The sequence below is a fragment of the Armigeres subalbatus genome, chromosome 3 (genome assembly GCF_024139115.2).
Source record: "Armigeres subalbatus isolate Guangzhou_Male chromosome 3, GZ_Asu_2, whole genome shotgun sequence".
Lineage (NCBI taxonomy): Eukaryota > Metazoa > Arthropoda > Insecta > Diptera > Culicidae > Armigeres > Armigeres subalbatus.
The window spans coordinates 160117375-160126425 of NC_085141.1; the positions used below are offsets into that span (position 1 = coordinate 160117375).

The 9051-nt window shown below is 42.9% G+C and overlaps 1 protein-coding gene across 1 annotated transcript in view; it reads right to left on the reverse strand.

The window, feature by feature from the left end:
• The window catches only part of LOC134220860 (ribonuclease P protein subunit p21), a 37032-nt gene extending 28232 nt beyond the window's left edge, over positions 1 to 8800 (reverse strand). Inside the window, exon 1 of the mRNA XM_062700021.1 lies at positions 8664 to 8800. The gene's annotated coding sequence lies outside the window, so the exon portion shown is untranslated. The remainder of the gene's footprint in view (positions 1 to 8663) is intronic.
• Positions 8801 to 9051: the final 251 nt, after the last annotated feature.

The window sequence follows — 9051 nt, forward strand, 5'->3', positions numbered from 1 at the left end:
AATTTTCAATAAGTCCGTCCAGCTATTTGGCTTCGCCGACGACATAGATATTATGGCACGTAACTTTGAGAAGATGGAGGAAGCCTACATAAAACTGAAGAGGGAAGCCAAGCGGATCGGACTAGTCATCAACACGTCGAAGACGAAGTACATGATAGGAAGAGGTTCAAGAGAAGACAATGTGAGCCACCCACCGCGAGTTGGCATCGGTGGTGATGAAATCGAGGTGGTAGAAGAATTTGTGTACTTGGGCTCACTGGTGACTGCCGAAAATGATACCAGCAGAGAAATTCGGAGGCGTATAGTGGCTGGAAATCGTGCATACTTTGGACTCCGCAAGACGCTTCGATCGAATAGAGTTCGCCGCCGTACCAAACTGACCATCTACAAAACGCTCATTAGACCGGTAGTCCTCTACGGACACGAGACCTGGACGATGCTCGTGGAGGATCAACGCGCACTCGGAGTTTTCGAAAGGAAAGTGCTGCGTACCATCTATGGTGGGGTGCAGATGGCGGACGGTACATGGAGGAGGCGAATGAACCACGAGTTGCATCAGCTGTTGGGAGAACCATCCATCGTTCACACCGCGAAAATCGGACGACTGCGGTGGGCCGGGCACGTAGCCAGAATGTCGGACAATAACCCGGTGAAAATGGTTCTCGACAACGATCCGACGGGCACAAGAAGGCGAGGTGCGCAGCGGGCAAGGTGGATCGATCAGGTGGAAGATGACTTGCGGACCCTCCGTAGACTGCGTGGCTGGCGACGTGTTGCCATGGACCGAGCCGAATGGAGAAGACTCTTACATACCGCACAGGCCACTTCGGCCTTAGTCTGAAATAATAATAATAATAAGTAAAATCAAGCATCATTTTTCATAACGACGTATGCAACAATTATAAGGATTCGAGAAATCCTTTGCAGAAAGTTGGCAAAGCTTTTTCAAAAACTGTTTTAAAACTAAATCTATTTACAATATTTTTTTCCATTGGCATGCATCAATACATGACACGTAATAAGCGTGCTTCACATCATAGCACAGTTCATTCACATTCCTTATTAAAGTTATACAAATTCCACGGTAAAATTATACATACACCGGTATGCTACACATACGTCGCTGTATCGGTATTCCATAGTGCACAATTGACGCAACTGCAGTTTTGTTTTGTTTTGCTTTTTTTGTTACATAGGTCACTCTTAGTTCCCATATGTTAAAGCGACGTATGTAACAGTGAGACTTCAAAAATAGAAATTTCTACATTACGTCGGATCGTAAAAAGAATTTTAAGATCTAAAATCAGTAAAATCGATGTGTATTATATAAAGTCGCGTTTGATTGTTATATTGTATTAAAAACCTCGTTTTGTTTACTTTTGTTACATACGTCCTTTTGAAAAATTGAAAATACACTTAATTTTAAATAGAAACTAACCAAAAGTTAGGTAAATTTTACTTTAACTCTTGTAAACATGAGATTATTGTCGGCGTAGCACCAACATAGACGCTCATTTTATTCTACTCAATAGTGAGTAGTTTTGTATTGCCGTCTCTTTTTTCCCACAGAAATTTTATTCACTTTTTATTAAAAGTGAAACCACTCAAAATCTGAGTGGTTCCACTTTTTTTTTCAAAAAGTGAGTAAAATTTCTGTGGAAAAAAAAGAGACAGCAATAAAAAAAACTATAGATAGTAGAATCTATAGATGAGCGAAAGCATGGCTGAGTCGATTTTTTTGACCGTGCACGCGCGCATATGACGTCACAGCCCTTAACATTTCCATTGAAATAGTGACGTCATGCTCGTTTGGAGACACGTTTGACAGTTCGTTTGGAGACAGAGGATTTATCTTCGCTCATCTATATATTCCACTATCTATAAAAAAAACTACTCACCGTTGAGTAAAATCAAAATGAGCGTGTAGAATTCGCGAAGTCGAAGCAAAATTCTTCACACAAACAATGACAGCCCGCATAATAAAAAACCATTTGTAGATTGGTCGATATTATTTATATGAAGCAAGTCATGTTGTTACAATTCATGTTTCTGTCCATTTATGCTGTAACCTCATGTTCTTAAAAGCACGTATTATTCCCAACTTCAAGCAACCTATACTACTAGTTGTTAACATACAACATGTTCTTTCTTTACAATCCCTTATTTTCCAAACTAGAACAGAATTAATGAGCAAACATCACAAAAACATAACGAAACTGTTTGTAGTATGGTACTGCGTGGTAATAGCATCATCGCATATGGATTACCATGCACGGAAAACAGAAGTTCATCGCGGATTGACGCATACACCACCAAATTATATCTTGCAAAGATAAAATTACGACATGCATTAATGTTCTTCAAGAAGTATATGTGTCGAATGTATAATTTTACAACCCGAGCCGTAGCCATAACAGCAGTTAAAAAAACAACAACGCAGCCGCTGTATCTGACTTAAAATCATGTTACTGATTTGTTTAATAAAATATAGTTTTTTTGTACATATAAAGGCATGTTCTCTTGGATTCGACAAACAAAAGTAAGTCAAATAAATTGTGAAATTAGTGAATATAAATTCTTTGTATTGACACAATAATAGCTGTAATGGAAATTTGCAAACTTTACGGCCGGAAATTTCAGGGAACCTCGAAATCGATCATCAGCATATTCCATAAACGATAACTAGGTATGTATATTATGTATATTAAATATATAAAACTGATCTTTGGAACTAAATTTGACACCATACGCTTGTTACAGCAAACTTCGATTTCTGAGGAGAATGTGCACGGAGAGTCCCCAAGACAATGTTGATGTGTAGAACAGATTCTCACAATAACTACGACATATTTCATATATTTTAACAAATAAATCGTTTTCGGGAATACTAATTACTGAATCTTTATATCACAAAGAAAATAATAAAAAAGAATAAAAGTGACAAACATCAAAGGATATGGTACAGCATTTTTTTCTGTACGGTCAAAACTATACCATTACTACATTCGCTACTGTTTCCATATGGGAGCGAGGATTGTACTACAACTACAACATATGCTGTAGGATGAAAAATTTGTACTGAAAATGATCCGATTTTGAATGGTAATTATACTTAACCGCCCATTACCCAAATAATAGATTCGACGAAAACAATATATCATGATGTTGAAACCACAAATGAAGAGGTATACTTATTGTTTTTACACATAACAATCCAAATTGTAATGGTAATGTTATTTATCATCACAAACAATTTGAGTTATTATTCGCATATAGTTGATAATTATGCGGGAGTTCTTTATGGGTTTTTACAGTAGAGCAACAGAGAAGAGGAGATGGCGGCCATGTTTCACTCAAACTCTGACAGATAGCAATGGGATTTCCCATAGGAGGGAAGAGCAGAATTTGCTTCGACTTCGCGAATTCAGAACCGAACTTACTTCCGAAGTTTAATCTGTCAAACTAAATAATGCGTTGTTTAGCGCATATTTATGTCAATCCAGCGCACTACTTCCGAAGTTTGGTGATTTGCCTGTATCTGGAGAAAACCCAACTTCGGTATAAAAAGCGTTCTAAGTTTATGATAGGAAATAGTGTGTATGATGGAAAATCGAAAATTTGTTTTCAATAAAATTAAATTCGTATTTCACGACTAACGTTGTTGTCAGCCGTTAGCAAGGATTTGAGGTAAACGAATTCCTCGACCACCTCGAAGGTATCCCCGTCTATCGTAACGCTGCTTCCGAGGCGGGCCCTGTCGCGCTCGGTTCCGCCCACAAGCATGTACTTTGTCTTCGCATTCTCCACCAGTCCAACTTTTGTTGCTTCACGTTTCAGGCGAGTGTACAGTTCTGCCACCTTTGCAAATGTTCGGCCAACAATGTCCATGTCATCCGCGAAGCAAATAAATTGACTGGATCTGTTGAAAATCGTACCCGGCTCTCCGCATGACACCTTCTAGCGCAATGTTGAACAGCAAGCACGAAATTCCATCACCTTGTCTTAGTCCCCGGCGCGATTCGAACGAACTGGAGTGTTCGCCCGAAATCTTCACACAGTTTTGCACACCATCCACCGTTGCATTGATCAGTCTGGTAAGCTTCCCAGGGAAGCTGTTCTCGTCCATAATTTTCCATAGCTCTACGCGGTCTATACTGTCGTATGCCGCTTTGAAATCAACGAACAGAAGGTGCGTTGGCACCTGGTATTCACGGCATTTTTGTCACTAATGGTGACAGACGACGGAAGATGATCTGGGATATCACTTTGTAGGCGGCATTAAGGATGGTGATCGCTCAAAAGTTCTCACACTCCAGTTTGTCGCCTTTCTTGTAGATGGGGCATATAACCCCTTCCTTCCACTCCTCCGGTAGCTGTTCGGTTTCCCAGATTCTGACTATCAGTTTATGCAGGCAAATGGCCAGCTTTTCCGGGGCCATCTTGATGAGCTCAGCTCCGATACCATCCTTACCAGCTGCTTATTGGTCTTTAGCTGTTGAATGGCATCCTTAACTTCCCTCAAGGTGCGTTGAGCTTCTGATAGAACTTGCGTGTATCTTGAGAACGGCACAGCTGTTCCATCTCCTCGCACTCCGCTTCTTCCAGGCGGCGTTTCTTCTCCTGAAAAAGGCGGGTCTGCTGTCTCAGCTTCCGTCTATAACGTTCTACGTTCTGCCGGGTACTTTGCTGCAGCGCGACCGCCCGCGCTGCGTCCTTCTCCTCCAGAATCTGTCTGCACTCTTCGTCGAACCAATCGTTCCGTCGACTTCGACCCATATACCCGTCGTTGTTCTCCGCTGCGTCGTTAATGGCTGCTTTGACTGTATTCCAGCAGTCGTCAAGAGGGGCCCCATCGAGCTCACCCTCTTCCGGCAACGCTGCCTCGAGATGCTGGGCGTATGCAGTGGCAACATCAGGTTGCTTCAGTCGCTCTAGGTCGTACCGCGGCGGTCGTCGGGACCGAACATTGTTGATGAGGGATAGTTTTGGGCGCAGTTTAACCATCACCAGATAGTGGTCAGAGTCGATGTTAGCGCCACGACATGTCCTGACGTCGATAATGTCGGAGAAGTGCCGTCCATCAATCAGAACGTGGTCGATTTGTGATTCTGTCTGCAGTGGTGATCTCCAGGTGTACCGATACGGGAGGCTGTGTTGGAAGTAGGTGCTGCAAATGGCCATATTCTTGGAGGCGGCGAAATCAATTAGTCGTAGGCCGTTTTCGTTCGTCAGCCGGTGAGCGCTGAACTTTCCAATAGTCGGTCTAAACTCCTCCTCTTGGCCAACCTAAGCGTTCAAATCTCCTATGATGATTTTGACGTCGTGGCTTGGGCAGCTGTCGTACTCACGTTCCAGCTGCGCGTAGAATGCGTCCTTATCATCATCAGTGCTTCCGGAGTGTGGGCTATGGACGTTCATTATGCTGAAGTTGAAGAACCGGCCTTTGATCCTCAACCTGCACATTCTTTCATTGATCGGCCACCACCCGATCACGCGCCTTTGCATATCGCCCATCACTATGAAAGCTGTTCCCAGCTCGTGTATGATTACCTCTAAACGTTCGCACCATTGATCCCTTCCAACAAACCACCTGCAGCGCTACGATGCCGAATTCACGGCCTTTGAGCACATCAGCGAGTAAGCGTGTGCTCCCTAAGTTGAGAGATTTGCAGTTCCACGTACCGAGTTTCCAATCGCTAGTCCCTTTTCGTCGCAGTGGTCTTCGCCGATGGTTCCGGTCCGTACTCTCTTGTTGATTGTTCGTTGCTTGAGTTTTTTGGCTGGCTTGCAGGGCCTGACACCAAACCCCCTAAATTTCCGGAGGACCATTCCTCCTTATTTCCGGTGGACCATGGTGCACAGTTTCACTTAGAGTCCCTCGGTGGCACTCGGACGATAATCAGCCGCTCCTAACATGGAGAACGGACGCTGTTGTGAGCCGATCCTGACATGGAGAACAGACGCTCAATAAGATGTGTACCTCCGGAGAGGAGCAAACCCCCCCTTCCCTGTCAGCATACGACCATAGTTCCCACCGGGGTTGGTTACCCGATCTTCCCTAAGGTTGCTCGTTTCCCGGCCAGCAGGTAGGGATAGAAGTTGCTGGGTAAGAGGCTAAGGACTGCGAGATGGGGTCTATTTTATTCCTTCAGGTACGCGAAGTACCAATGGTACGCTTTACCCAGCATTTGCCGTGCCTTAATAATAATACAATTAATATTAATACAATAATAACAAATTGTATTGTGGTTTTCACAGCTGTTCTAAGAAGAAGGAAGTAAAACCTTTCGCTTGATATAAAGTCCACCCACATGCCTTGTACTTATTTTTTTAAATAGTTGTTCTTATGTATGGCGACAATTGGTACACCGGCCCTAACATTCTAACAGACTGCTGCAAAAGACTTTAAGTTCTAACTGCTGCTTCGTCCAAAAAGCTTGATTGACTGACCGTAGTTGCTACTCCATCATGATCAGATCAGCTGTTCTTGCACAGAGAACAACAGATGTTTTGCTAGGAAAGGGGAGGAATTGATGTTGCATTCACTGGCCCACTGCAAGCCGAATATACCTCTGCAATTGCCACTAGTTCATGCGGAATTATATAATTTTTTTTTGAGTGAGGATGGCGGGCAGAGGTTTGTCTTGGTTCACGAGTTGCCAGTGTGGTGAGAGAAAGCTTTTGATGGAATTCTAATTGGATATAGGAAGCTAGCATTCCGTTCATTTTCAGTTCTAGCAGTTACGGCTAAAATAGTCAATTTGAAGATGTAGGATAGAAATGGAAACGGTATGGAAGTCCATTTCCTGTTCTAGCGATTGTAAAAAGTGCTAGTGTGTTGTCCAAGATTGGTGAGATTTTACGCGTTTTGTATTTGTGTAAATTGCATAAAAAAAGGAAAATAATCGTCTTCTTCTTCTTCTTCTTATTGGCATTACATCCCCACACTGGGACAGAGCCGCCTCGCAGCTTAGTGTTCATCTAGCACTTCCACAATTATTAACTGCGAGGTTTCTAAGCCAAGTTACCATTTCTGCATTCGTATATCATGAGGCTAGCACGATGATACTTTTATGCCCAGGGAAGTCGAGACAATTTCCAATCCGAAAATTGCCTAGACCGGCACCGGGAATCGAACCCAGCCACGCTCAGCATGGTCTTGCTTTGTAGCCGCGCGTCTTACCGCACGGCTAAGGAGAGCCCCAATCGTAGTAGGTGTAAAATGTCCCTGCTCCCACAAACCCTACGAACGCAGCCAACACTACACTGTCCCATGAAAGGACGACAGTGATACCGCTACTCACCACCAGGGACGCCTAGAAAGACATCGAATGGGGTCAGCATGTGGCGGAATTCAAGGGCGACAACGGGTCAACGGTTGATTTTAGAGGCAGAAAAAGTTATTAAGCTAGCAGAGAAAAGTTATAGAAGTTGGAAAATTGAAAAAATTGGTAGAAGAGAAGGTTAAAAGGAGTTAGTGTAAAAGACTGAACATCCAGGACTTCGCGGTTTTGGAAAATTGAAGAAGTTGGTAGAAGAGAAGGTTAAAAGGAGTTAGTGTAAAAGACTGAACATCCAGGACTTTGCGGTTTTTGTTTTAAAAACCCCCTGGTGGTTTCCCATAAACGCCATTCTGGAAAAGCCGTTACACAACCCGATACCTGCTTTAGTGATGTGTGTCGACCTAGTGCTCCAAAAATCCAGGTTTTTCCAGCAAGTCTACGTACTGCTGAAGCCTCGAGTCCGTTATTGTAGATCCAGTTGAAAACCGAACTGAGCTCTCGCGACAATCGCATTTTCTTCCATTTCCGAATGTCGCGACTGCATCGCGAGTGGTGCGCATGATGGCGCACGGCTATGGCATAGATGCGCACTACTCGCGATGCAGTTGCGACATCCGGAAATAGGAGAAAATGCGGTTGTCGCGAGAGCTCAGTTCGGTTTTCAACTGGATCTACAATACCAGGTAGCATGGAGCGCATGGTATAGGCAGAGGGTAACACATACATAACAGAAGAAGTAACACATACTTTTAAAATATAAATTTGATAAAAAAAATTGAAAGAATGTAAATTTGAAGAAATTCCCGGTAACATGTTTAAATTCCCGGGTTTTCCCGGTGATTTCAAAGTCCTGTGTTTTTCCCAGGTTTCCCGGATTCCCGGGTGAGTGGCCACCCTGTATAATGGCGTAATCATATACGATATTAATGGGTGAATCCGATCACTGAATCGATTTTTAAGTATTTGCATGCGATAAATATTGTGCATTTAGACCAAAATTGGTAGTATGCCGCTGATAAACTGGCAGCAAGGCTCACTTCCGACGAGATTCACACAGTAAAATAAAATAAATATGCAGCACTGCACGGAATTATCTGTCACAAAATCGAGCTTGTTTTGTCGCTGACAATGTCGCTGGCACCAAATTGAAGTTCGGAAGTCGATTTCCACACTTCCGAACGCTTTTCCGACGATGTGTTGGTAACAAACTCAAATTTTGTTCTGACGTTCATGATGTCGGAAGTAAGTTCGGAAGTAAAACGTCGGAAGTCGGAATACAATTTAGTGCTGGCGACACAATAATAGAAGGGACAAAATCCGCCGGGTCAGCTAACTATCTATATAAATCAATAATATTATTATGTTTCAGTCGGTACTCACAATGTTCAGATTTAGAACTGGACGATCCAGGGATGCGGTTGGATAGCAAAGATTGGGTGATTCGCGCAAAAAGCGAATCTATTGAATCGTAGAAAACGAATAGCTCCGAAGTCATAGGAACAACACTTCACTTCAATCACTGAAATATGTATAAGAAATGCACCTCCACTAAAGTCCTATATTATAAACTTTTAGAAAGAATTTTTAAATCCTCAGAAAGTGCCGAAACCCGCAAACTGGGAGCGCGAAGCAATGAAAAATTGCGAAAAGCAAAATAATTTCCCGGTACTGAAATTAAACCTCAAATACTACAGTATAGCCCCCGCTAATCCGACAAATCAATACCAAATTCTCAAAACGACTTATCTGCTTTCGTAAACAAAGATTC